The sequence below is a fragment of the Phasianus colchicus genome, chromosome 7 (assembly GCF_987193195.1).
Source record: "Phasianus colchicus chromosome 7, bPhaCol1.hap1.1, whole genome shotgun sequence".
Lineage (NCBI taxonomy): Eukaryota > Metazoa > Chordata > Aves > Galliformes > Phasianidae > Phasianus > Phasianus colchicus.
In genome coordinates, this window is record NC_143442.1 from 4,303,799 (window position 1) to 4,331,248 (window position 27,450).

Consider the following 27,450-nt stretch of genomic DNA (forward strand, 5'->3'; position numbering starts at 1 on the left):
TCACTCACCATTCCATTCTACTTTATAGGTAAGATACATCTCTCAGGTTGAAGAAAGGAGCTAAAAGGTTTCTGTTCCCCCACTCATTTTAAGTTGGTGCAAGGCTTGGCTGCTGCTGACAGGTCTGATCACTGTATAAAGTGTACATTAATGTTCCCTACTTTTTTTGCTAACACTAGCACTTCTATAACCAAATCATGAGCTGGAGCCATATATACTGAATTGCTGGATTAATTTTCCGCCATATATCTGCACAGGTGCTAGTGGGGAAAATAGTAAGAATAAATAGCTGGTCCAAAGTAGGGTCGTCCAGACTTCAGTTCTCACTGGCATTGTAGCCTAAATCAACCACTACACCAACAAGGGAGGTGGCTATTGTGCTATGTATCTCCATTTCCTGAAGGCGCAGTTTAACGGTGTGCCACTAAGGCATACATAAATATCTGGACCAGCAAAGAGCAAGTTAATCATGGTAAGATGCCCACATATTTGAAAGCAGTTAAACAAGCAAGGTCATTTTTTCAAGTAATAAATTCATATATTTGTAAACTAGAAAAGCAAAAGCCCAGGACGCTTCACGGGTCACAGCTCAGTGAAAGGAGCCACAAGTGATAAGATTAATTTAAGGCACACACCATCTTAGGTATTTTCTAGTGGCAAATACATATATATATATATCATATAACATAGGGAGATCTCAATAATATTGTATAGCCTAAATGCTTACAGATGAAAACAAAATTTGAGTTGAATTACGTGATGGTTACTCTGGAATCTGAAATCTGGCTTGACAGTAAGTGCCATTCAGCTCCCTGATATAGACTTATTTGTGGCAGAAGAGCCATCTCTTAGAGCTGCCCATTGACTTCAGCCAGAGGATGAGCAGGAACTTGCAAGATTTCTGCTGTTTTATCTGTATGGAAAAATGATTTGTCTCAGGTTTTAAGAAAGTATACGATTTACTTTTGAATTACAAAAAAGCACACCAATTCTACCGTCTATTGGCATGAAAATTGCTTATTGATTTGAAGAAAATACTAGCAATATTTTACATAAATCTACTGTGATAAAACTAGAGTTTATAGCACTCTAGACTTTTGTGAGAAGTCATTAAAGGAAGGAAATGAGTTTTATGATACAAAAGGATAAAGTAGGCTTTTAAAATGTTTCACAAAAAAATTAAATGCAGAAGTTTATTTTTTTAATAAATCTATTCCTTCCTAAGAAATACAAATGTATATATATTATTTCTTCTAGTTCATTTAGTTTATTCTAAATTCATGTTATCTGTATAAAAATGCAGATTTTTTCTGCAGAAAGCAAAATCATTTGTAGGAATGCAATGTGTCAAACAAAGTTATTCTAAGAAACAATTCAAGTATAAATGGGAGCACTGTGTCTGCACTGCTGTGTATCAGAGGTAGCTCCAAGCCCATTCAATCACTTCAGTCGTAGAGCCATTGAATAACCCAAGTTGGAAGGGACCCAGTAAGGGTCATTGAGTCCAAACCCTAACCCCACACAGCACCACCTAAAAATCAGACCATGGTACTGAGAGCACTGTCCAAATGCTCTGTGAGACCAGCAGCTTGGGGCAGTGCTCACTGCCCTGGGCAGCTGTTCCATGCCCACCTTTCTCTGATGTAGAACCTTTCCCTAACCCTACCTGACCCCCCCCTCACACAGCTCCATGCAGTTCCCCCAGGCTCTATCGCTGTCACCAGAGAGCAGCTCTCAGCACTGCCTGGCTGCTCCTGAAGAGGAGCTGTAGGCTGCCATAAAGCCTCCAAGGGAGCTTCTTGCCTCTTTGTTAATCCTGGTTTATCACACATGATCTCTCATTACCAAAAATATGTCTGACACAGAGCAGAGATAGGAATCGGCAGATGTTTGGGCTCCAGAGGCCAACTTGCATCTCCCTGCTGGCTCAGGTGCTTGTGGCTTCTCACCCTGCACATCTAATGGGCAGGATTACCTGGGATTGACCTTTTCTGTAAAAGGGAATCTAGAGAATAAACACTGTCAAACAGAACTATTGTCTTAGTTGCAATGCTTTTACTCAGTTTAAGACAAAGACACAGCTCTGCATGCAGTTAAATCCTCTTTTGCACAAGGGGAGATGAACTGGGCTTGGAGGGTCCCCTACACACACACAAAAGAGGAACTATAAAAATCCCTCCTCCTAACTTGTTTTTTATCTCAGAAATATGATTTCCTAATCTTATTTTAATGAAGCAAAAGCATAACGTGCTTTCTACCACCATAAGCTGAATAAATTTGCACCAGGCAGAGAATTTGAGAACTGAATGACAGAGCCCATAAAAATTACGTTACCTGACAGTGGCACCAGCAGCACTTTTCTGACAGAAAGCAAGTTTCACTTGACTTTGGAGAAAAACGTTCCCAACAACTTTTAATCTAAGGGCTCATTGCCATATACATTTCCATGTGCTTTACATGCCAGATAGTTCTTCACCTTCCTTCTCCCATAAAGTGGAAAAAAATGAGGCCATGAATTCGATCAGTTAAATTAGAGATAAAACTTTTGCAGTTGGGTCCATTTCTTCATTATGGATGTGCAGAGTCTGATAGGAGAGGATCCCAATACTTTCCTGAGACTACTATGAGCTTTTACAAATATAATAATAATAAATAATTGCATCCACACAGGTTCTGGAGCTCTGGTCAGCATTTCCAGTGCTCCCAATCTGTTAGATAATATCAACCCACCTTTAAAATGAAAATATTCACCTGAAGCAAATTCTCAAGTCTTCCCCATTTTGAAAAAAATATATAAATAAATCCTAGTTTAGCGATTTGAAAATTTATTGCATACATGGTGAGATATTTCTGCACTGCATTAGGATTAAGTGAACATGTCTCACATTCTTCCTCTGCTCTCTGTTTCAAAAGCCTGAAAGCAGGGCTTATAAAAGAAATGCTTGATCATAGCCTTTACAAAAGAGAACACCGTAATTTTGATGTTTCTGAGGTAGATTGGAAAAGCACAACACCACAGACCACTGCAAATTTTTATTAGTCAATATCTAATTTTGCTCTGTATCCCACATAAAGTATTATTATTTTCAAGTCTCTCAGAGCAGTGCTGAGATGCAGTGTATGCAGCTAAGGGGCAGCCCTCCCAGCCAAGATCTCATCCTCACTGCAAGCTTCTTCTACAGCTCCTGCAGTACAAGAGTAATAAATGCCACCAATGAAACTTCTCAAAATTCTTCCCACTACAGGGCAAAAAGTCTTAGTCATTTCACTACTAGAGTTATGACCTTCCTGCCTCAGAATGTTATCCTTGTGGACAATAAAAATAATTTTTTAAAAAGATGCATAGCTAAATGTCTTCAGTGCCATGGCCAGAACTACTCATGAAAAAGTTGAAACTGCTGAGAGCTACAGCAACATCATTGGTGGCTGAGTTGGGTTGAAGCAGCTGCTGAGCAGAGGGCACCACAGAGATATGAAGCCATGTTGTCTTCTCCTTTGTCTTTATGAGGGTGAGTAGTGATAGGATCAGGGGGAATGGTTTTAAACTAAGACAAGGAGGTTTAGGTTAGATATTAGGAGGAAATTTTTCACACAGAGGGTAGTGATGCACTGGAACAGGTTGCCCAAGGAGGTTGTGGATGCCCCATCCCTGGGGGCATTCAAGACCAGGCTGGATGTGGCTCTGGGCAGCCTGGTCTGCTGGCTGGTGACCCTGCACATAGTGGAGGGGTTGAAACTAGATGATCGCTGTGGTCCTTTTCAACCCAGGCCATTCTGTGATTCTACGATTCTTGTGCACACAGCCTCTAGAGGGTCCTCCATCAGGAACCTGCAGTGGTTCCATGCACAAAATAATTGCAACATAGGGTCCGTGTATTAGACTTGAATGAAAATGCTAGTGCTAATTAAGGAGCGATTGATAATTAAGGAGAATGATCATGATGAGAAGAGCCGTGTGTGTTCATAAAACTAAGGTTTTATTTCCAAATCAGTGCTTTAACGCCAAGCCTCAGTAAGAAGGGATGTTCAGATGTTAGATTAATTAACAATGTGTTGTGAAAAATTACATACATTTTTTCCTCTGTCTTTAGAAGGACAAATGTGATTAGCAGAGAACACACCCACCTGCATAAGAACATTTTCTAATTATTCATGTGGCCATAAATGACCTCTGGCAGCTCATAACATGGTGAAAACCGAAGATGAACAGTATATGCCACTGGGAAAACAACACAAATCCTTCCCCATTTTTCGTGATACGAAATTTTTCACTTTGTTATTAAACAGAAATTAAATAGAGCACACAGTTTTATAACTGGTTTCCTCTCTCATCTTGGCTGCATGCACCCAGACCCTCTCCTGTGCCAGCACTGATATTCACTTTGGTGATGTTTTTTTCCCCTTTTCTCTCTTTTCTTTTTTTTTTTTTTATGTGGCAGAAGGGTAGAGGTTAGACACACAGAACTGGGGATGAAGGGAAGATATATTCTATGCTAATATAGGCCTAGACCTGTTCAAACTAGCTGCATCTGAGGTAGCATATATGTCCATATTACAAGGACATATGGGCAGTGCAATTATAACTTGCAAAAAACTATAATCTTTCATGTTACGTTTGTAATTACTAACTGCAGCGCAAACACACAATACGATAAAACAAATTGGTTCTCTATGAAAATAGGAGAGGCAAACTTGTTAGATAAGATGAAAGTCTTTGCATTTCACTTCAAACAACTCTTACAGCTTAGTCATAAATACCTAAAAGTCTTGTTTCCTAATAGAAATGCTATATAAGTTAATGTATAGCACTTACGGCTGGCACATGCAGCACTTCAGTAGAGTTTTCCTGCAGGATCCAAGTTCAAATGAGCCTTCACTGAGAATTAAGTCAGTCACTAACTCAGTTTATTATGGCAAGCACAAAATAAATTGTGTTACACGAGCATTGCCACCAAATTATGGTAGATAGTTCTGAGGTAGCAATGTAAAATATCTATGAACTTTTCAGTGTACTGATGTTGATGAGTGGCTATTTCACAATTTGTTTTGTCCAAGAAGCAGGTTTGTCCTATTTGCAGATGGAAATAGGAAATTTCCCCCATCCTTTTTTTTTTTTTTTTTTTGGTAGAAGTATATCTTTTTTCTCTTATGCAATTTCACCACAATTATACTACATTGAGATAAGTTTTAACAAGTTAGCAGCCATTTAGAGAAATGAAAAAGAAAACACCAAAAAATCTAGGCTATTATTAAAGTAACATTAGATGCTTTAATAATCATTTTTTATCAGGTTATACTTGTTATAAATAAAATCAAATGCCAGAATAACCTTAAATTAAAAATAGCAAAATCACAGTCAGCAAGAAAATTAGATGTCTTACCAAACTTCGTACTGCAACTTTTAAATTCCCTGAGAAGGTTTTACTGGAAGTGATACTTAACCTTTATATGTCATGATCTTGGAATGGCAAGGTCTACGCTTCTTTGGCCAGGCCAATTACCTTCAATTAAGCAATAAATGTGCAAAGCTTGTTCGGCCAGTACAAATTCCTTAGCTTTATTCTATACCCTTAAAGATACACCAAGAATTAAAAAAACAGAATCACCTTCCAGGAAGACTTTAATGAAACACTCTTGTATGTAACTTCACCTTTTAATATCTTTCATTTAGATAAGCTTTTACAGCAGCCTTAAAGAATAAAACTGCTTGGCTACCCTAATTTAAAATAGAAGGCATATTGCCCTGATGCCTTACAGGGATGTCTTAACTATCCGCCATGTATATTTCTTCTGGACAATGACCATATAAAAGATTAACATGTTGAGTGTGTTCATTGTAAAACACGAAATTTATCAGTACAGTTCATTTTTTTAAAATTTACTATAAAAGATTACAATCCCCTACCCTGCAGGAACAATGGCAATATATCTGCAACACGGCTTATTCACGTGTTTCTTTTCCTATGGAAGAGATGTATGAAATATATCTAACTTGGACACACACTGAGATTTCTTAAAGGTGTATCAAAACTATTATTTAATTTTTCTCAGAAGTAACATATTCTACTGAAGTGCTCTTATTAGATAAAAGACCTTGATTACAAAGGTACGAAGTGGTGGCTGCACAAACTATTCTCACATTACCAGTGCACAACAGGAAAGATCAAAATAGGTAAGAGAAAAGTGACATATAGTGCTCTCTGGGAGTTTCGCTGAGTGTGTATGGGCCACTTATGTCACATTTTGCTTTATAACATAATCCCTTCCTGTACCAAAGTTATGGAATCTGCAGAAATGCTGTTGTGCTTTCTCTGACCCCAAAATCATCAACAAAATTGTAGGGACAGAAAGTAATACAGGGAAAAAAGTAAACAGTAATGATTTACAAAATGTATCACCGCATTTGCTACCATCTGATGCGCTCTTTCAGCCAAATAAAAAGATGTATTTCCAAAAATTAGCCTTGCAAATGGTAATGAAATAAAAGACTACAGTAACCACATCCTTTCCCTATGAAATGACGACACCAATCACTTCTATTTCTGCCTTGTGCCTGGCCACTCCTATATTCATGCATTTTTCTACAAAATTTCAGGGCCAGATCAGTACTGCCACCTCAATACACATTCACCAAGGTCAACCATGGTTCGCATGTGTGATGCTGGCTTTGCAAAGACACAAAGCAAAGTTACCAAAGGCTTTGAGAGGACAAGGCTCTGAGGGCACATCAGAGGAACACAAAGGAGCTATTTGATAGTAAACAGCCCCCAGTAAGGAGGCTCAGGATATCCTGACATTAAAAGAGAAATAGGAGAAGCAAAGCCCAGGTTGAGTCCAGCCTCCAAGAAAATATCACCAGCTGTGGGCAGAAGGAAGAGAAAAGATGCAAAACCACAGTGCATAAACCCAAGGCAGCAGCTCCCTGCTGGGATTCACATTGGCTGTCTAAATTAACAGGCTCATGGGTGAGTTTCACCCAAGCCACATCAAGAAGTCTAGCCTGCCAAACTGGCAGGCACCGAAGTTTAAATATTCAAAATATTTAATTCTATTTGTGCTTGTAAGCCCACTGCTGTTTCACCCATTGTTTTCTGTGTTTTGCATTGCTATCTGCTTGTGAAATAAGTGCACGTGGACTGGTGCTTAAAAATCTGCATTTAATCACTTAAAACAGGCAGAAAGGGCTCAAAAGTGCCAGACAGCTGGGCAGAGGATGACACAGCTTGTTGGATGTGGTCACTAGCCACATTTTCCTGCCCTCTAACTTACTGGCACAAGAGGGCTCACTGGCTTGGCATTAAGCAAAGAAACCACTAGTAACAGCCACCAGGCCATCTCAGAAAAAAAAAAAAAAAGACTACTTTATCTACACAACAAAAAATATTCGAATAGGCCCTAAATGTATTCAAGCATTTTAAGTGTCATTCTTAAATAATCATTAAATAAAGCTCCAAGGCTGTAAATAATCACTATCCTTAATTCAAACAATCCCCTTTTGCTGACATGATGTATATTTTGCCTCAAGGTTCTGAAGCATATGTGTACATTTTACATCTCGTATCTTCATGCAGACATATTATGATCATCCCATAGAAGTAGATTTTAATTTGACTTTAAGAGAATTTGTGTTTGCTAATTGGATTTTCCTGAGCCTGAAAACAGTGGAAACTTGCTTTTCCTCTTAACGTTTGAACGCCATCAGCAAAGTAATACTCAAAAGACGCTGTTGGATCACTCTCTTAAAGTGCTTTGCTTCATACCCAAAGAGATGCACATATTATGATGCAGCCACAGAAAACAGGGAAAGGAAGGGCTGACATCCACACAATGGTATTCATGCCCCTCTCCTCCCAGTTCTGCTCTTTGTCCATTTGGGTGGTGAACCTGCCAGACTCCTCTCCTCACTGAAAACTTTTCAGAGTTTCAAAGCAGCTATTGAACACATCTGATAGCCGCATTCCTCTCAGCGCCTTTGAATCCTTCTGACAAGTTGCTTTATCTTTCTCTCAATAGAGATGAAAAGGATTCAACTAAGAATCTGTCTCACACCTCCTCTTTCCTGTTGCCCTCTCTTCCTCTGGACTTAAAAAGCAAAGTAAATGCTGTAGCACAGGTGTGATGGTGTGACAGAAATGTGGTCTTTACTTCCGATGGAAGGAACTCAAGGAGCTTCCTCTGGCAATGCTGATGATCAATCACAGTAGCTAAAGGAGTCTGTTTCTCACATTTGCTCTTATATGGCTCCAGCCCTTGTTAACAAAATTCCTGCTGAAACAGCAGTACCGTCAGTCTGGAGACCACCAGTTCTCCCAACAAACTCAGTTATTTTGTAAATTTACTCTTTTTCTCTCACCTTTTATGGTGAAATGAGTGCATTGTCATCAAAATCCAACCCACATCCAGCACTAACTTTTCCCATCTGTGCGATGCACACTTAGATTCAACTCTTCCAAGAGCTCCAGATATCATCTTTGAGGCATCTCTTCCCAATAAATGAAGTTGATAGCGATTTGTCTTTAGAATGGGACTGAAGAAACTCATGATCTAGTCAGAGATTTGTATGCACTTTAACACATCTGTTGGACATAGGGGAGTTGCTGTAATGCAGCCTTTAATTGGCATTTCCTGATAGTGAGTTATTTTACACTGCAGTGTAAAATAACTTATTGGTGTGGCAATTATACAGCATTGCCAAAAAAAAAACCTACATAAAAATATCAGAAATATGTCTTTGAAGTCTTCGTGGAAAGATCAGTCATAATTTCATCAAATCAGTCAGGAAGGCATAGAGATTTCCATACCAACTTTTTCATTTTTCCTAAATTATCATTTGTAGCTTAAGCACATCTGTACAACAGGTTACATAGATCACAGTATCCTTGTACCTAACCACCACATGCAACAGAGCCTATAGCAAAAACATATCTACAAGTCCTGGCAGCAGCACTTCTCCATCAGTGTCACGATAATTAAAAGTGCTCTAGGCTGACTTCTTACATTCTTCTGCTTCCTTTCATAAACCAGCATGACCACTCCTCTGTTTCCAAAAAAAAACAGTGTGAGGAATTACAAAACAACCAAGCAGGAAGAATGGTAGACTTGTCTTGTGGTAGTGCAAGGATGGAAGAAGGGCAGCAGCCACAAGCCTGGGGCAAACAACCTGACTTGACACTACACCCTCATATATGCCCTCACATAAAACAGTTCTGTTGGGTATACAGCTCTTCAAAGAAAATAGTGGTAAAAAGTCCTGACAAAGTGTTGTAACTTTTTTCCCCAGAGCTGAGCCATCACTGCTGGCCAAAGCAAGCTTCCTTCCTCTCAAGGCTGAACAGAAGGCAAGCAAAAGCAGGCAGCTGAAAATTCAAGCATAAAAGCACCTCCAAGGAAATATCATCATTGTTTGAGATGTCAGAATTCAAAAAAATTGAATAAGTTCTGAAACATTAACAGTTTTTTCAAATCAGAAAATAAGCCTGCGGCTTTGCTTCAAAGAATCTTCACATAAGTTTAAAATTCCTTTCTGTGTAGGGCAACAATAAGGACTATTGAGAGACCAAACAAATGAACAGAATCAGCAGTGGCACATGGCTGTGCTTGGTACTGGGAGGTGACTGTCAGGAGCCACATCTGTTCATGTCCAGTGTCCTCATAGCCAGGTGAAATCTGACATACAGAACAGACATGCAAAAGAAATGTTTCAAGAAATGTTCAGATGCTGTATTAAGAGACATGAGTTAGTGGGGAAATAGTGGTGTTAAGTGGACAGTCTGGATGATATTGGAGGTCTTTTCATAGAATCACCAGGGTTGGAAAAGAACAGAAATAAAGTTGCATGGACAAGAAAGTGCTAATTGTTGTGTGCTTATCTACTCATTCCACTTTAATGTTCCACTTGGTTATTTTTTATTGCTTTGACCAGGCTCATAACTGATTTCAGAATGTGAAACCACTCCATATAAAATGCCTGTGATATGATGCACTGAGTCCATGCTTTTGAGAATATTAACATAAATAAGGATTACAAAGCTTTCAGCACATATCTAAAGCTTCAAATTAGGATTTCTTTCAGCAACCCAAGAACAGCTTTTTACTTCTATGATGAGTATCTACTTCTCTTTTAAGGTGAGAATTCCTATAGAAGACCTCCATGTGTAACAGATAATGTAGGAATTTGCCACTGATAATATTTATAAATTCCAAGGACATTTTTGAATTGGCAGCATGAGGCCAATGTCACTCAAATTGAGGTCCTCTCTGACAACACAGCATTTTCCCCCAATATTACTGACAGACGTCTGCAGAGCATGTCACCTCTTACTTTCAGTGGTCTGTAGCTGACACTCTTCTTATTTCATATGGCAGAACATTAATCCACAATCATTTAAGGCAATTTTTCTCTTCAATGGCTTTGAAGCAGATAAAGCCATTTGTAACACAAGTCAGACAATTTTTACACTGCAGTGACACATCACACATCCCACATTTTTCTCATCTGCAAGAGTTTCTCTCACAGTAGGAACAAAACACCTATTTAATATCATCCAGGGTAGAACTCATGAACCGTTGTGTTCAATTTCCAAAGAAACGCAACAAGATTCTAACATTTAAAATAAAGACACCCTATGATGCTCTGTATCTTGATTAACATTTTGCCAATTCAAAGGAATGTCAATAAATAAAAAAATAAAATTAACAGCTACAATGATTTTATGAAAGATTCAATTTTGCAGGAAAAAAAAAAAAAAGGGCTTCCAAAATTTGCTTGACATAAGGGAATTAAATATTGGTGAAGGTGGTGGAGGTTCATTAAATCCTGTAAGGGCTTTATTAATACACTTACCTGCTAGTTATAAAGACAAACAACGATATTTTGCAACATATTGAACATTTAGTATACCTGTAGGAATTGCTTTGTTTCGAGCTATGTTCATACTTCACTAATAAGACAAAAACTGCTGAAATCAGTATGAAAAAATACAAAGCAGTAATTTGGGCAAAGATGTGCTTGCAAGAAGAGTAGTTAATGAAAGCACCTGAGGGTAGTAATCTGGATATTTTGGGGGCAGGATCTTTTGACCTAACAGCATATCAGACAACATTAAAAAGTTGTAAAATTAAAAAAAAAAAAGCATGAAGAGCTGATGTTCACCTTGCTTACTGTGCTCAGTGACTTCACAGAAACAACTACTTGTTGTGCAGACTAGCTCTTCAGTTTTTGCATAGCAAACCTGCTAATTGCCATGATTAGTCAATGAAATGCATTAAGCCTCTCTCAGAGAATCTTGACAACGAACACAATATTTCTGGGAAAATGTCAGATTTTGTGGTTGAAGATTAAATTTACTCTGATTTTCAATGTACCAAAACATTACCTGGGATGCCTTTGTTAAGGGTTATTCCATTCTATGGAAGGAAACAAGTAGATGCAAATATACAACACCAATACTTAGGTTATCAGAGAATTGTTGTCTCCCAGTTTCAGCAATAGAATCCCTATCCAGAACTTTGATACATGCAACCTAACACAATGTTTAATATTAAATAAATAGATATCACTGGAGGGACAGACTTTTTATGAATGTTCAGCAGAATGGAAAACATGCTTTTCTACTGTACATAATCCTTAATTTTCAGATGTAGAGTCTACTCTCTACAAAGTTTATTTTAAATCTCTTCCTCTGCAAGATCTTTCAACATAGAATCTGGTGAAGACCTCAGCAAAGCATATTATTTAAAAATAAATAATATGCTCTATTTCGGTGCTTTGTTCTAACTAATTTTGGAGATACCATTAACAAACAATGACTTTATTTGGAAAGACCTTACTGTACAACCTCCAAATGATCTTCACTGTGCTCTAAGCCATCTTTATGACTGTTGAGTAAAAGCAATCAGGCCATATTTTCCACTCACACTTAATGTAAATCAAAAATAAATCATGTGAAGCCAGCAGGCACAACCCAGTGAAAACAGGTTCCCAGCTGCTAAGTATGAGCTTAGTCAGGAAAGATTTGTTGGATTCTGTAGTTTAACACTAAATGCGAGTAAAGAGCAGATTTATCTTTGCTCCTGGTTTATTTAACATGCCTGGGATTTGAGCTTTTGTAACATACATTATCATTTTGTTCTCCTTTGAATATATACACTACACTAATTGCTGTAAGTAAAAGGAATCACAATCCCCTCCAGAATCTCCGATTCAGACCCTGATATTCACTGGCAGCCTTATCATCCTTTTTCCTACACTTATCACACACAATTGAGGCAATTTACTCACAAACTGCAGAGCTATACAGAGAAATAATGTATTCCCTCATCTTACCATGCTTCTGGATTCACTTCTCCAGGGATTAAGCTCAAATTCCAAAACCCCAAAGTCAAACACCTGACCCTTTTTTTTTCCACTGCATTTTTCCAGCCTCCCATTTCAGAGCTGCCCTTGCAGACAGTGCCTCAGACTGACAGGAGAAAAACCACAGGACATTGTCATTTCTTGATGTCTTATTTATCTGTTTGCAAAATATGATAATCATAGGCTATCTATTATGACCTGATTTACCTTGTGGCTACTCTGAATACTCAAGTTCATATGTCTGAGAAGAGACAAATAAGTCTGTCTGGGCTGAGCAAGGGTAGAGTTTATAGAGTTTCCTCATACAGTGATGGATGAATATACATTCATCCTCATAAAGACAAAGTGCATGCAAACATCAAAATCAAATTTAATTTCTTCTCTATCAAATAAAAGAGAGCATAATATATTCTTCAAGCAATCGGTATTATCTACTCAGGCACTGATATTTCTGATCTAAACTCTGTTAGCTTGGTCTTTGGAAGACTTTTCTCTATGATTAGATAGGAGATGTAATGTGGTCAAATGAATGTTTGTATCAGTTTATGTACACAATTGCTGATGTCTAGGAATTGATACTGGGAAAATCAGATCCCTTCTGGTCTGCATCCTAACATCTGAAGAGAGAACAGTGGTTTCTTAAATGAAATAACATCAAAATAGAGATAACAAATGTCTTTTTGTACTGAGCAATTTTACTGAAGATAGAGCTGGTAAAGACATGCAATAACAAACCCTAAATGTTAAATACTTTCCTCTGGAATCTGCTGAATCACTGATTAGGAAAGCTATAGTTTGGATTAAACTCAGGCAGCTTTCCCCCCTACTATGGAGCTCATTGGGGAATAAAAAAATAGCTTTTTTTCCCTCAAAAATATATCTTCCAAAACTAAAGTTTCCTTTTAATAAAGCAAACACATCAAGGGATCAATCCCTTATTCAATCTAAACATCTAAATTACTTAAAGAAATGTAAAACAGAAGCAAAATGTTAAATAGCAACCAGCAGTGCTGAGCAGCCATGGATTATCAGGGAGCTCCTGGCCAATTTGCATCAGCCAGGCTCAGCTCCCAGGGCTCCACAACTGAAAAGCTGATGGTAACATCAATGGCTGGTACCAGGCTGAGATTCAGAGCAGCTCACACAACTCTTGAAGGTATAAGAGCTCAGTCCCTATATATTTAAGTGCATTTATAATCTGCCCAGTGCAATTGCACCCACCATGGCTCCATCAGTGTGCTTCCTGTGCTGAATTCTCATCCGTAAGCACTTGGGATCTTTTCATCCTACCTCATGCAGAGCCAAGCTCATGCTTCCAACTCCATCAGCCTTTTCCCTGTGTAAGCTTGCCTTGGTCTAAAAGCAACTTAATTAGGGTCTGGTGTCTACCTTTATGAATATTAGCATTTGTTTGTTTTGCTTGTTAAAGAGTTATATTTTCCAGTAAAAACTAATAATTTTATTTTTTTTTCTTTGTATGCTTCTTTTTTTTTTTTTAAACTAGCTATAGCAGCAAAAAGCAATAGGGAGATTTCAGATCTTTTCAAGTTCTGGGATCAGGAATCATTCAAGCAAATGAAGTCAAAACAGCTGCAGTAATTGGCTAAAATTGCCATTTTTAATGACACAAATTATACCAGAGTGATGTTTAATGAAAGCTACAATTCCCAGCTTCTATAAGCAAAATTTAAAACATTCTCCCAAATTGTATTGACCTCTCTCATTTAATACCCTGCTAATCTTTGAAAATTGAAAACAAATGCTTCAATTAAGAGACAATTAATTGACAATTAATTCAACAATAAGCAGATGGCCAGAAAGATCATTCTGTTATTAAATGAGTTATACGTGAGAGGGAGCATTTGACCTTTCATATAACACCCCCCCACACCTTGAATAAAACAAAAACAAAAGAAAAACCACCACACTTTGCTTAAGAAAAAGAAGAGAAATCATTTGGATTTTTTTTTTTGTATCACGCTGTGCAGAGTTATAACTTTGAAAAATGAAAATAAGAAGCTTATTTACATCAGTATTTTGGTCTAGGGGATAGGAAATGTGAATTAGGCTAAGAATAAAGAGAAATAACATGCACAAGTGCAGGAGGATTTACAATAGCTCTTGCACCCCAAGGCCCAATATAAGAAAATAAAGCCACCATTATCATCAGAGCTGCAGATGATCTCACAAAGGGCTTGTCTACATAGGGAGGTCAGCACAGAAAAAGAGCTGTTTTGAATTTAAAGTGCAACTGCAACTTCACCTTCCTTTCTGAGCAAACACGATGGCTGCTTTCCCATGGTTACAAACAACGAGGCTCCTGAGAGGCTCAGGATAGAAATGCGAAATGCCCTCTCTGATCACTGTGAATTAACCAAAACTGGAGGAAGTCATTGCAAACATAAAGCAGAGGTCAAGCATGTAGTGCTCAAGACACAGCTGGAGAGGTTGCTGACCTGAACAGAGACTCCCATTTCTCAGTCCCACACCCTATGAAGGGATGAACACTGCAGGCTCCTTACATTCAGATTCTTATGCCTTCCCCAAATATGCACCCATGAGAACCAGCCTGTGGTTTTGTTATTACATCTTAGTACATATTGTTTTTTAGTGGGGATGAGGAGAATGGCTCAAATCTTGAAGTCCTGACATTCATGGCTTCACTTTTCATCTCTCAAAAGATCAAAGTCAGATTACAGGTGACATTAGGGTTTTCTCAGATAATTCCATAAAATGGTCCTTCAGGTCTTTGCTTTGTTGAGAAGAAAATGAGCAAAAATAACATTTTCTCTCAGAGAATCACCATATGTTTAGAAACAATTTTGTGCTGAATGTGTAACACAGTGCATAGAACAGAGAAGACATCCCATGCAGAAGACTTATGCTTATGGATCACAAAGAAATACATTTTATCAATAAAAGCCAACCTATTTTCTCACAAATAAGTTATGTAAGATAAATGGATGAGTAAAGATAAGGTTGACCACATTGAAAGTTTCTGGCACAGAACCTGACCTACAGATAAACCAGTGTTTCTATTTGCTATTTTTTTTTTTCTTTTCAGAAAAATATATGAAAATGCTTAATATAATTAGCAACTGAGACATAAATAAAACATTCCAGTCATCTTGCACATATCACTGCAGGAGCTCTTATATTCTGTTTCATTTGTCACTGTGTTTTATGCAGTCTGGCTAGGACTTCAGCAGTAATTTATACTGCATAAACCTTGACACTTTGTGTGGCAGAAGCAGTAAGCCTGGCTTTTTAGGGCTCTGACATAGTAAAAGCAGGCAGAGTTCCTTCTACTTGGAGTTGTCTCTGTTTTCTTAATATTCATCAGATACTCCTGCTCTTTATTTCAATGTATATCTCTTAATCCCACTATAAGAACAACCAAGCACAAAAGCTGGAGCAGCAGGACTGTTAAGCAAATTCATGAATACTTTTCTCATAATACTCATCTTTCATATGTCAATATAGTAATGATGTTTTTTTCCTGTAGTATTAATAATACATTTGTACTTGAAAAAAGGTTTTCTGAGATATTCTAAAAGTTAAATGACCAGATAGAAGTTGCCTTGTTAAATCAAACATATAGTGACATTAGAAGACATTGGTGGAACTGGAAATAAACTTGAATAGCATCAGAACAACTATCATAAGCATCCATTTTTGACTGCTACTTGGTTCTCTCTTTCTCAGGCATAGGGCTTGACACTATTCCATAAACAACAAATTGTAAATTGACTTATGATGTGCAGAATCATAGGGGAATAGATTTATACATCTCTGTATGCTTGCACTGGAAGAGTGAAGGTTTCATGATGCACATTATTAGCTTAATTTTCAAAAAGAGAGAGATCTTGCAACTGATCACTGATTTCTTTTGCCTTTTGCCAAGACCAGGAGGAAGAGTTTAAGTCTAGTTTACTTTAGCTAACTCCACTAGGTGGTTTTAAACTACTTAAAAATGTATTGGTTTCACTTTCGTTCCTTTATTAGGCTTTAAGAGTCCCAGCAGTTTTAAGCCTGTCTCTTTCTCACATAGTTCTGTCAATTCCTGATCAGCATACTGCAGACTGCTGAGTCTGCATATTCATCAGCAGATGCTACATACTAGCCAAAGGAAAAAAGAAAAAACACCCCAAAATGTGCTGAGTTGATCTTCATATCTCATTGGAATTTTATAATATTTTAACTGTTTTCCAGTACAAAAAATATTAAAGGAAAAGCTTTTCTTGGAAGTGGTAAATTTTGGCTAATTTATTGTTATAATTTCCTTTACACTTGAAGTAAAGGAAAAAACGTTTTGACTAATTTTGACTATTCCTCTTTCGTATTTTGAAATATCTTTTGGAATATTATGTTGTTACACAAGAGCCTAAAAATAAAACAAACAAGCCAAAACAAAACAATAAAAAGTCTAGTTTCGTATGAAGAACATTTTCTTGGGAAATTTCCTAACTTAATTTTATTCTTAAATTATTTAAAAAGGGGTAGAGCAAGAAGAAGGGAATACAAATAGCATAGATCCTTCTGCTCCAAAATGGATCAATGGTTTAATTCCTGTGTTAGTCAAGACATTTAGAAAAAGGGAAAATTTTCAACTCCTTGGCACAGAGGTTGTCAGATCCACTAATATAACTTACATTCATAGTATTAATACAATAATGAATATCTACCTTATTAGAATAATCCAGGTATATTCCCGAATGACCAGAAGATATCCAGGCAAAACATCAATATTTTAATAGAGTGTACAAGAACATGTGTAATTACATTTCTTAGGTTCTGGTTCCACGACCAAACTGCTTAACTAATGGCACCAAACTTAAGGATTTACCTTATACAACACCCCATCAGTCCATAGGAACCACTACCCTGAGCAAACTGGTGAGTGTTCTTCAACACTATGCCATGATCAAAGAGGTAGATTTTTAAACCAGAAAACTGAAGTTCAGAATATGGTTTATCTCATTTATCAGTGTGGGTTATTATTTACATTATTTCAAGTAAAGCTTGTATCTACTTTTCCATTATTAATGGTCATTAGTAATGGTAGATGAAGATGACATAGTGTTTTACCTTAACATTCATATGGATATTGGGAGGGAACTGTGCTTCGTGATGAGTTATTTTTCTTTGCAAACAATAAAAAACCCAACATTTTTTCTAGTCTTTTGCCCTAATTTTCCTTTGTTGTTACTGGAACATTGGTTTAACTGTTGCGTGCAGCCCTTCATCAAGTGTTGGCAGTTTATCACCAGCTGCAAGGCAGGATATGGGTTAGCAGGGTATTAGCAATGCGTTGTCTCCACTTGAGACCAAAAACATATCTAGTCAGCTAATGAAAGATATATTAGACTTCAGCAGTTATTTATAAATCCTGTGCATTGTATTATAAACCTTCTAACAAGCAGGTACACTCCTGCAGCTCTCTGATCTGCAATAAGGCACTTTGGGGATGCACCGTGGATAATGTTCCCTTTTAGATCCAACTCCGACCCTCTGCTAATCTCCTGTCAGCTGAATTCTCCTTGCTCTTCTCGGTTTTGCACCGCGCTTCATTTCAAAAATCCTTAATTGGACATCAAGGCAGGTTTCAAAAGTGTGACATCACTGATGAGTCAGCACTTCAGCTAACAACTGCCAAAGTTTTCGGGGGCAGGGAATTGTTTTTTTTTTTTTTTTTTTTTTTTAAATCAGAGAAGCTTACTCTCAGGATCTTTGAAATGCAAATAACAAAGTCCAGTAGACTGAAACTCAATGTGAATTACTTACAAATGTCAGAACAAACAAGGCTTTGCAAGCTCAATGCCCTATTTAACAAACCTTTTTAAAAGATCATGGTGGAAAGCTGTGGAGTTGGTCACTTGAAAGTCTTAAAAGCTCTAATCACAGTTACCATACCTTTTTCAGCAAGATTTTGAACATACCAGTACAGACAAGTTCTTAGCCAAAATGCAGTCTGAATCCAGTTCACTAAAGACAGTTTACTCATTTTATACAGTATGGTGTCAGGGCAAAGATTAAGAATTCTACAATGGCTCTGGATGCAGTAATCCTGTAGCTGACTTCACCAATAGCTTTCCAAGAGTGAAGGGTCCAGTCATCTGATATAGGTTTATTCAACCATGATTTCAGCAATTCACACTGAGTTCCACCGGTGCAAGTGAAAAGCAATCTTAACTTCAGTTAAGCCCCACTTATACGAGGAGAGCAAACACATTAGAATCCATTGAAATGGATACTTCTCTGACAAACTCTCATACAGTGTTTCTTCTCATACAGTAATTTGCAGGAGCTAATTCAACATATGAATTTGCCTTGCTTTTATAATACTTTTTTAGCAACGTGGGCATTCAAAAAAAAAATATTACGCAATCATGAAATCTACGATTTATCAGTTTTCAAATACAAAGTCTAAGTGAACAGTCATTTCCAGGGACAGAACATCAGATCTCCTCCTTTTCCACTTTGAGAGCCACATCCAGCCTGGCCTTGAATGCCTCCAGGGATGGGGCACCAGCAGCCTCCTTGGGCAACCTGTTCCAGTGCATCACCACCCTCTTTGTGAAGAACTTCCTCCTAATATCTAATCTAAACCTCCCCTGTTTAAAACCATTCCCCCTTGTCCAATTACTAAAGATGCCCAAGCAACTGCTCGTGATTTACTCACATACTTTTACAAGGCAAATAGTCCACACTGTATTATGAAGGTTTTTCAGAGCAGACATTAAGTTTAATCTCAAGATGAACTGAATGTCTTGCAGCATTACTGTAGAAGTCTGTTTTGTACCCCTCTGGAGTTTTCCACGTGATGGCAGATGCCCTCAGGGCTTGGACTTTGCTTTGTAGAGCTCTCTGGTGACACTTGCTCTGCACTGAGGACTACTACCTGGGCAAAGAGTGACATGTCAGGGTTCTTCTGTATTTCTGCATGGTTCTACCCAAAAAAATGCTCTGTACAAGAAATGCCTGAAGGAGCACAGATGCCATCACAAGCCTTACTGCAGCCCCTTGTAGAGCCAAGTTGGTATTGCCCATCAGGCTTTTCTACCTTACCTCTTGCAAACCAACAAAGACAGCTGGATATTACCTACTTTTCCACCTACATATACCCTAAATACAGCAGTTTTCCTAACACTGTTCAGAACCCATATTCAGGTGACAAGAGCAACTCACTGCTTTATTTCGAGGTGAAGATGTAGATTAGTGTTTTGCTGCTATGATATGCAGATGAGCTCAGCAAAGGTCTTTAAGAAGTCAGGCCATTTTAGACCTAATTTTAACTGTCAGTGAGCAGATTGAGTCACCATTCATTCTCACCAGTCAATGCCTGTGAGCTCAGCCATTTCACCTCACCCACTAAGTTACTTCAAATTAGTGTTGTCAAGAATACAAATAACATTTGATTTCACCCATCGCTGTTCCACCTGCTCCAATGGCTTCAGAGATTGAGCATCCCTCTAGAACAGTAGAGAGAAATTTATCCACTTGTTTGAGTCTGAACAGCTGTGTACCATCCTACTTGCATGATGATTGCTGCACTCACATTCCAAATACTGAATCTTCCTCATTATTTGGCAGCTTGAAAAAAATACCTGACAAAACACTGCACGCCGACCTATGGCTGTCTGTTCATCATCAGCTTATGCTTAGCCTTCCCCTATATTTCAACAACATGAAAAAGTAAAACAAAACAGATTCTAGGAATAAGGAAAGATTACACCAAGAGATATCTGTCCAGAATAGAGCAATTAAATCAAATTAGCATAGGGACTTTGGTGGACTGCAGGGATGCAATAATTAATCTGAAAAATAACTTCATGCCAGAATAACAAAGGAGACTTAGTTCCTATATTATTGCAGTTTGGAGGGGTGTTGAATACAGTATTTCCATGGGGGCCTATGCTAAATTTCATTCTTAGTGTGCATTTCTTCAGACCCAATCCTTAATCCCAACACTTTTCTCTTCCCAAAGGACCTATTGCTGTGCTGTACCCCAGTGCCTCTCCATCCCAGCAGACACGAGGCTCCCCTCCCTCCAGCAGCTTGCTTGGCTGAGTCACGCCTTCTGCAACGAAAGCAAAACAGCCACAAAGATAGTGCAAACAAACAGGGGCTGCCACAGACGTGTTTTGGAAGAGCTTATTCCCGTGTGGGAAGTGCTGCAGTGCGATAAAGAACTTTTCTATCTGCATAAGCATAATATGTTGGGATGGCGCCAGCAGCACCAAAGAGGGAGAAATTCTCATACTTAGTTACTCTGGGTAGGAAAGTTTTGCAGAGGCCAAAGTTTGATTTAATTAATATTGCTTATTACTTACAGAGCATGCCTGTGCATAGCACTAAAATGGAATGAAGAACATCCAATTTTCTTTGCTTGAACTGATATGAATGACTGAAATAGCAGTCTTCATCCATACTCAGAAGGAGCCCAAGTGGTTGTACAGAACCATAACTTGAGGCAGCTCTGTTTTGGGGCAGTAAACAAACATGCCTTCAAAATGTCTACATGCCCTCTACATGGAAAGACCCTGATTTGAAGCACCATGTGGAATTCTTTGTTTCTACCATGCAATTTTAATGAATGAGACAATGGCCTGATGAAATCCAAGAAATTTATGTTAATGAGGATCAATCAGTAAATACAAGCATGCAAATACGATGTTATCCTCTGTGGCAGAAAACAGTGCCTTTTATTTGCCTTAGCATAGTGGAGTCACTGAACTGATAAATAAGTAATACTAAGTAACACTGAGACTACTGTCAATGTTATGCACCAAAAGGAACATCACATGACATTTGCCAGGAAAGTAGACAAAAGCACCTTGCATATCATGGTTCGGAAACTAAAATTCACTGTCTTCTGAAGTAATCAGCAAGTGCAGGAAACACACAAACATAAGGAAAGGAATATGTCCCCTTTCTGCATTTCAGATGATTGGCCACACTCTGGATCAAGATGTGAGCCCATGCAACCATGACCAGGCAGTGTTACACCACAGCAGGTGGGATTTCACAAAAGCACAGCTCTTCCACAAGAGTAAATTAGTTGCTCTCTTCAGCTTTCCATCCATTCTAAAACATGCTACCTGCATCCAATTGGAGACACTGAGACACAAGGCAGCTGGGCTGTCAGGGATGCTGTTAGCCCAGATCTGTCAAGGTGAACATGTGAAAGACTTAAACTTCCTGTAGACTGGTTAGCAGAGGAAAATGATATGCTGTCCAAACTGTGCTGCTGCCATTGGGGACTCAGTAAGTTCTCTGCAATGTCCACTGGTGTTTGAATATAAAACATACATCAACATTTTCTTCCTGCCACGAGAATGCAGCTTTTGGGTACCAATTGAAGGGGCTGTTGCCATGACAAGATGTGAGAAGTAATGGTTTGGTGCGTTCTGTGGAGGGAACAGTCACAGTTATTTCATACTTCAATAGCTTCTCCACCTGGAGAGCATGCTGTGTAGTCCAGGCACTTATCATGGTAGGATCTCTGCCTGAACCAAAGAGTCAGCAACACCACAGCATTAACTCAGCTTTTCAGCTTTCTGCAGCCAAGATGTCTTCAATTCTGTAACCAATAGTTCCTGGTGTTCTTTTGGGGAAAATGTTAAAACGTGGGGCTTGTCTGCTCCACTAGGACATTACATAGCTGATAACATTTTAGTTGCAACCTAGAGCTCACCGCAGTCTTCCTAGCTTCCTCCAGAGACACTACTTCAAATTTTGACAAGATTTTCTGTGAGAAGTCATTGAAGTCAAAGTTCTGCACAGTTTTTCTTAAGATGTGTGCATAGATAGAAGCACAGTGGTACGTGTGCTGTTGTAGGAAAGATAAGAACTCTACTAAAATAAGAATTGAGAGAAGAACATCAAAAAGAGATACACCGGTAAGTGGTATCCTGACAGCACGCTCAGCAGATCTCTCTCAGATAAACCTAGTCAATACTAGGATGAGCTAAGAGAATACTCAGAGAAAGCAATAGGTGTTTGCAAAATGGATGGGCCATTAGCAGCAGATAATTGAATCCTTGTGGCTGAGAAGTGCCGCTGAATTCAACGGGAGATGCACATACATCTGAAGTCAACACATGGTTTTGACAGACAACAGATAAAGTGGTGGGGGAGCAGCACCGCTCCGAGCAACAGAAGCATCACTACCATACAATCAAAATTGAAATTACAAAAAGAGGATCAAAGATTTTCGACATGGACAAACTTTTCCCAAAGTAACGACAATTTTGGATGGAAATACGTGACTCATTTTGTTGCTGCTGCTTCGTAAATAGTTAAAGGCAGTTCCCGCAGGTCTGATCTGGAGAAAAGCAAAGCACTGTGTTGTTCATCAGATATCTCAGGGGGACAGGTATGCGGGTCTTCTGTAAATTTTCCTTCATCATCTAAAACTTCTTTTGGAGAATATATTACACCATTAAAGAGACTGGGTTTAAATCCAGATTCTGTTGGGTCACTTCACTCCCACACGAGGAGAAAGTAAGCTGTTCCTACATCATAGTATTCCCAATTGTTCAAGAATTTTGGCATCCTCTAGACCAATAAATGAAGCGTGTCAAGGATTTTAGACAGCTTAATATTATCCCATAGGGAAATGAAAAAATTCCTACAGAAATAGTTATTCTAAACCTGACTCAAGTGGTTTCTGGAACACAGACCTCAAGCAAACACTGGCAGACAGAAGTAAATATTTCCTTCCAGTGATATTCAAACCCCAGTGTTTGAGTTCTGCTGCCTTGAGTACATCTTACTGCATGTAAGCAAAACCCAGATGAAGTCTCCATAGCATCTTAAGGCAATAATTACCAGCCAAGCTGTAATGAACCTGTACAGCGATGCAAAACAATCAACACAGCTGTTAGCAGCTCTTCATTGGTTCATAGGAAAACATTCTATCCAGTGGGCATGCATTTGTGCCTATAAGATGAGAGCAGCACATAAATTCAGAAACAAGGCTTCCTGGACTTTCTTCATGATGTAGATCACAATTTTCCTAATGCACACATGAAAAATCGCTAATTGCAGAAGAGTTGTGCAGAACATACAATACTTTATCCTAATTAAATATTTATTATTTGTATTAAGCATTTGAAATATAAGCTTAACTTTTGCAGCTTCAGAATACTGCTTCCCTGTTCATTTTGTCAATCTACAAGGGTATTTCTTTGATATTTCCCAACATTTCTCTAGTGTTTCAGTCTATCTTTGTAGGCTTCTGTTGTTTACAGCTGCAAAACACAAACTTGCTCACATTCTCCTGAAGACAGTGTTGGGACTAAATCCATAATGCTGTTCACAGCACATCTGAAAGAGCTAGAAGCGAGAACTTCAGAGACATCACATGTACTAATATCTGTACTGCATGATACTTCACAAGCATTTTCTCCAAATTAAAAATGATTAAATTAGTCAAACCTTGGATTTTGAATCTTTAAGGCGAATATTTCTCAGTACAAAATGAGACTGATTTATTAACATCAATGTTGTTAATCCAGTGAGTACTTAGCCCTTTGCTATTTCAATGTACCTATCTCTGATCTTTGGTTGTCCTTCAGCCATTTTGGTTTAAATAACCGCTTTGCAGAGCTAAAACAAACCAACCAACCAAAAATCAGAGAAAGAAACAGAAACCAACCAAATCAATCAGAAAAAAAACCACAACACATTGATAGAAGATGGTGATCAGTGCATGTTTTAGATGAATCTAAAACCTGCCATTTTCACCAATTCTCTTGGCTTGCCATTGAAGAAAAAGAAGGGAATCTAGAACTGGGCTTGTTTGTACAACTATCCCAATAATCTTACAACTAAACACTTAGAGGTGATTTATCGGTGTCTCAAAAGGTAGGATATAGATGTACTCATACTTCTATTTACAGATTATTCCTACAAAATCTCTAGACATCATTCTTTTACTGACATTGTTCTCTGAAATTGAAGGTATTATATTTTACCAGATGTAACAATTAGAAAGATCGCCATTCCAAGGCATTGATACAGGAGGTGTAATGACAAAGAGGCTAACACAATGGAAAGGTGTTATAAAGAAAAGGGAAAAGTGCTCACCCATCTCTGAAGAATTAGGATCTCCAACCAGAGATCCTACCAGAGTGGGGTCAGCCCTTAAATGAGGTCTAAAAGAGACGCAGCCAGGCTGCACCCCTTCCAGTCACACACATGAATTGCCTTCACCTGTGCTCCCAGGGCTGACCGGGTCCTTTCCCCAGGTGCTCAATCAGTGGTTCAGGCTGTGACTCAACAGTTACTACACACCATAGAATCAGATCATATCCTAAGTTGGAAGGGATTCATATAGAGCATTGAGTACAAGTCCACACAGGACCACCAAAAATAAGACCAACTCTCTGGAGAGACGCTGACTATTAAATTTGTAAGCTGTATGATTTTGCTCTTTGAGTAACAACAGTACAAACTCTTTTTAGCTCAATAAATATTTATGGAAGACTCCATTAAGCAGACAGTGAAGAACAAGAACACTCAAAGGTAATTTATCTCTCTCCCTAACTTCAGCTTAGTCTTTGTCTTTTCCTAAGAGGTCTTCGCTAACAGCTAGTGACTTAGCTATTGAGGAAAAAAAGCTCACAGAAATTCGACACATTTTAGAAAAAAATTCACTGATTTTGATCCATGCAGCTGACAAGGAAGAAATTTCTGCCAACCATTATGTTTTGAACAATTGGAAATGCCCAGTGCAAGTATAGAGGTGCCAACAATGCTACCTATTCTGTAGGGAGAAGTAATCTTCATGAAGAACAGCAACACACAGCACCTTCCCCACCCAAAAGCATTAATACATCAGAACACAGAAACAATGCAGTCTATAAGCAGTCCAGTTACATGCTCGCTAAGAAGGTAGTCCATGAATATGAAAATCCAGCAGAGAGTGCCATGCAGCTCTCAGGTAGCAGTGTCACCAAGAACTGTGCCCTTCCTGTACAGAGCATACATATATAAATATTTTCATTCAACCCATCAGAATTTGTGCTTGTGCATTGAGAATTCATCAGCCAGCTATAAAGCGTAACAATAGCTGGTCAAGGACAGAGCACACAATGCCTTTTCACACGGGGCAAAGGCAATCAAGAGATTTCACACATATTTGTGCTGCCTGAGAAACATACTTAATGTGCGGGGACACAGACAAGGGTAAGAGCAAGAAAGATAAATTATCTTGCTCCTAGCTACAGTCAGCCTGTGGATAGAAGCAGATTGACACAGTTGAGTACAAGCACCAAGAGCCAGAGACTGTAAATACCTGTTAGAGCACAAGCTGGGCTGAGTGAAGAAAAATGTCTTTCTCCTCCTTCCTAACCCTTCCACTCATCTTCATCTGTCTCTCCTGGTAGCTTTATCATCCTTCTCTGAGAGCAAAAAGGGGATGGAAAGGGTAAGTGGCATTTCTACCCCTCAACCCTGGATATATAAGGATGAGACATTTAAATTGGTAAGATAGATTTGAGAGTCATCAACCTCCAGAGACAAGCTCTTAGATGAACAGCTCTAAGAACTCCTCTGGAATTACAGCTAAGGAAACTCATACAAAGCCTCCCAGTAATCCCATTTTTTGCACATTTGTAAAAATGGACTGAAGAGGCTGAGAGATATTCAGTCATCCCTGAAACCAGGTAGCTTAAGTGGCTATCGCTGCAGACTTTGGCTAATTACATTACCAAGTACAGATCTAACAGAAGATTTAGACCCAGAAGAAATACATAAGAAAATGTTGAATAGTCTTAGAAATATTCTTACCTGCTCACCTCCTAAATCCTTATGCGTTCTGAGTACGTTGTAAGACTGCTTCTGCTTTTTTAGGGCTGTGACTTTTTAGGAAATTGAAAGAATACAAGGGCAAACCCCTAGGTTTGATTATGTTGTAGCACAAACATCAACACTGTCAGGTCAGTGGAAATTCTAGATCTGATATGGGATGTAACCCACTGTGTTGTTTTCAGAGGATAGTCCCTTAAGATGTCACCTGTTTTCACAGATCACAAATTGCTTTAGTACTGCCATGTGGTAAACCAGAGCCAACAAAAGGCCACTTCCAAGCTGTACTCCATCATACACAAAGATACAGCTTTCCTTATCTTTAAACTACAGAGTAGAATACCATCTTATTCCCTCCAGGACACTTCCCCTTCATGGAATATAGGCCAGGGTTTAAAAAAAAAAAAAAAAAAAAAAAGTTGAGTATAAACTTTGTCCTGTGTATTATCAATAAATGTACAGATGTTATAATTATAAAATATACTACAGAGTTTGACTAAGCAGTTGTTATACCAAAAGAGAATAGATAGAATGCTTACCCATATCCTGGGCTTGCTATGAAACTCCAGAGGAGGGATATCCAGAAGAGAGCCTTCCCACTGGTAGTCAGCTCTTAAATGGGTTTAGGAGAGTGGAGCCAGGCTTCACCCCTTCCAGCAGTACAGGTGAATTGCCTTCACCTGTGCTCCTGTGGCTGACTCATTGCTCGCCCCAGGTGATCAATCAGAGGTTCAGGCTGTGATTCAGCAGTTCCCATACAGTTCTGCCATTTGTTCATCTGGGATATGGAAACCTGAGATATTTTTTTTTCCACTAACTTCTGCATAACTCAAGCTTAACATAATTGGGACCTGCACTTGGAGACATCTCAGAGAATACTTGTGGAGTCTCAGCTTCACGAGCACTCAACATCCAGAACTTACTATAAATGTGTGCAATGCGCAGTGGGAATATTGCTGTAAGAGATGCTGGTCACTTTGTCTTCTTACATTCCTGCAGTGGAAGAGATACAAAAGATCTCTTTCTATTGGGAAACTGACGTCCTGAAATCCTGTCAGTGTCCGAGACCAGCACAGTGATCACCTGCACACACAACCATATGGCAGGTCGTACATGTCAGGTGATGGTCCCAAGAGAACTGTTTCTACCTCCAAATATCACTGCTAATCATCCTCCTCCAGATTGTGAGAGTTAGGATAAACAGCACCCCATCAGACTCACAGAGAAGGCAAGAAAAGAACCAGATTATGGTGTATAAAGAAAATTTAGTGCAATCCTGA

At 38.6% G+C, this 27,450-nt stretch overlaps 1 long non-coding RNA gene across 1 annotated transcript; it reads right to left on the reverse strand.

Moving 5' to 3' along the window:
* Positions 1 to 463: 463 nt before the first annotated feature.
* LOC149917187 (uncharacterized) lies at positions 464 to 26,768 on the reverse strand. Its single transcript, XR_016467983.1, has 3 exons — positions 26,710 to 26,768; positions 25,659 to 25,764; positions 464 to 913 (listed from the first exon to the last, which is right to left on the reverse strand). It is a non-coding gene; the product is annotated as an uncharacterized LOC149917187 (long non-coding RNA).
* Between the last annotated feature and the right edge of the window lie 682 nt (positions 26,769 to 27,450).